This window comes from Morone saxatilis, unplaced genomic scaffold, assembly GCF_004916995.1.
Source record: "Morone saxatilis isolate NCDOM2014 unplaced genomic scaffold, NCSU_SB_2.0 Contig1, whole genome shotgun sequence".
In the NCBI taxonomy this organism is placed as follows: domain Eukaryota; kingdom Metazoa; phylum Chordata; class Actinopteri; family Moronidae; genus Morone; species Morone saxatilis.
In genome coordinates, this window is record NW_023339651.1 from 3,781,117 (window position 1) to 3,784,385 (window position 3,269).

Consider the following 3,269-nt stretch of genomic DNA (forward strand, 5'->3'; position numbering starts at 1 on the left):
TTAAATGTTTGCTGTATATGTCAGATAGTTTTGGCTGAACAATCCTATGTATTATTTCAACTAGATATATGGTTTTGTACCATTCAAGGCCATACGTAATGCGAAAATGTGTAATTACAGCTAAGATTTGTTAAATTGTGCTAATTCAGTCCTCGGGGTATTTGTGATTTAGAAGAAATATGCCTTTGGGCAATGAAATCTCTCAGAAAATATTTGGATTGCAGCTGGCTTGAAAGCAAAATATCCTCCCAACAGAGCAGAATAAGGCATATTTCAAATGCAGCCCAAGAATAACCTGTGAGCTGTTTCTTGTAGCAGAATTGGATATTCTGTTATTTGACATACAGTTTGTTTGATAGATTGTTTTCTGCTCTTTTCTTTAAAATAAATAATAATAAAAACTGAAAACAAAATGGTAAAAAACAGATGATGTACGATTATGTATGTGATTATATTAGATAGGCCTACCTACATGCACACATGCATGCATACAAACATGCAAATATACAGTATACACACAAATTTAAAAAACATACATACTGGGACATTGTATAAATATATAATCAGAGTGCAATAGATTTGTGTACTGTACTGAACAGAACTACTTCCATTTTATGTTTCATTTTAGTTCTCCTTCACAGAATTTTGCAAATAATATATTTTTTACTCCATTAGATCTGTAGTTACTTGTTACTGTACACATTAATATGTTAAATACAAAACGTGATCTTATAAAATAGATACACTGATTAAACTACCCAACAGTATGTAAAGAAATTAGCTTTAAAATGCCACTTAAATGTTGATTCATCTGCTGATATGTATTTTTCTCAAGACCCATTTTGTTTACAAGACTTTTACTTGTAGTGGTATTCTGTATTCGGTTCTCTATGTCAGTTTAACTTGTTATTGTTATTTTATCTACTCCTCAAATATCCTTGCACCATTATCTGTAGGTACCCTTTATATGTTGTGCTTTGTTAATTTACTTTCCCTGTAATCAGTTTATCGCTAAAAAGACAATGTATAAAACCTCTGTTTTTAATAATTTTTATATCGAAATCCAATAATAATCTACAAAATGACCTCCATTGGCATCAGATGCTGCATTTAGTCCTGGTCTGGACGTGCTGTTCACTTGGAGCTCCCAGTCCCGGCAGAGTAAGCTAATGGGGTCCTTAGGTGCTTGACTGGGCGATGTAACACACAGCGCTATTGACTAGTCCCTCCCTAGTCGTATGTTTTTACAGGAAATACGTAACTATGCGGAAGCAAATAGATTTCTCTAATAGAGTCTGAAATGACTGAAAATGAAAATGTAATATCCAACAGCAACAATTAGAACATTATCAGCCTCTTCACACGTTTCTCTGTCAGGACAGATATTATGGGTTAGCAGCGGCTGTTCTCTCATACCCCAGCTATGTAAGTACCCAGAACCCCTTTGTGTTTTTGGCATATTTGGGAAAAGCTGTGATCTTCTGTTAACACTCTGAGTAGGTCTTTACAGACTCAGTGGGACATTTGACTTGTGAGTGTTTGGTCTGTTTCCTAACAAACCAAATTGTACAACCTGAGCCCAGTTGGCCCATACGGACACATGCCATGCCAGTGCCTTTATAAGAACTGTGTGTTTTTGTGTGTTTTCTTGGTGTTTGGAAAGCCATGAATTGCACTAAATATTTGTCGAATTATTTACTTTTAATCGCAGCCCTCCTGTTTCTGACAAATCACAGCTGTGGAGGCATCAAGTGAAAGAGTAATAATTTATTTGTTGGACAGCTGTTTGACTGCAATAAAGAAAGAGTACACCAAGTGCTCAGCGGTACGCCTGTCCATGCCAGGTGATCAAATACTAATCAAATCATGAAAGAGAAGACGGGGAATGGGTCACCAGCCACACACATAAAGGCAAAAGAAAAACAGATACATTCATTTAGCCTTTTATGTTTGATTTAATCATAGTAACTGATGTTTTATTGTCAACACCGTTACTAAAGAACAGTATTACCATAATAGTTTTTGTTTTAAAGAAATAGTTCGACATTCGCTCTCTTGCAGGGTTAGATGAGAAAATTGATACCATGTCCATGAAGCTACAGCCAGTTAGCTTAACTTAGCTTAGCTTAGCAGTTGCCAGGCAACCAGTGGAGCCACCAGGAAATTAATGCTACAACAACAAACAGTCCAAGATGTAACCCCCTTGTAAAACCACTATTTACACTTCAGTTTTTGTAAGAATTAAAGTGGCTTCCAGTCTTTATGCTAAGCTAAACTAACCTGCTGCTGGCTCCAAATAAATTTTTTTCTGTACAGATGTTAGAGTGGTATCAATCTTCTTGTCTAACTTAAGTAAAAGTGAATGAGCGTATCCCACAATATTTCTAACTACATCTTTAGTTAACATGATAGCTAATGCATCTTACAGGAAACCACCAACCAGCCTTCAAAGTGTATCTCTGCTTTAGCAGTGTAAGTTATCTCAAGTATGCTTTTTGCTTTGATCCTTTACCCCTTCGCTCACACACATATGCTGCTCCTCTCTCTAGTTGTTGTCAGATGTGACATTTGATATTGCATACAGCCTGGCTCGCAAGATCTCCTGCTCACTAATGACTAAACATGGCGTCGTACACTAAGCCCCTCCATGGCTGTGGAACGTCTTACTGAGTGACGTGATGGAGCTCAGCTTAAAGACGATGCGAGACGAGACGGAGGAGGAGAGCCATTTAGGGCCTGACTGGCTGGCGACTGCGGCAGGAACAGGAGGCACCTGCACAGAGTCATGAGACAGCCTGCCTGGGGCCCCAATGGAGACTTATGGGTGCTGTCACCGGTCCAGGGCCGTGTCCTGACTGTCACTCTGCATGATGGAGCCCAGAGGTAAACTCCCTCACGGAGCAGGAAAAGTGTTTTCTTCTCCTGTCAGCCTCAGTGAAATGAGTGATTTGAAAAGAAGAAAGGTTGAAAACATTGAACAAGAGAGAAGACAAGAATATAAGTTATAAGAATATAGGACGATTGACTAATAACTTCATTAATGGTTGATAAATAATGTTGTAATGCTTTATTGATCAGTTATTAATTATTAATCATCAGGTTGTGAAAAATCTGAACTATACTTGTATTTTTTAGTTCATTAGGAAAACCCATTCATTGGTTTAACCTCTTTCTGGAAACGGGCTGCATCTGGACAAATGAATTGTTGAGAATTTTTATTTAACAAATACAAATGCAGAGACGGATTATTATAACAACCCTTATAAAGG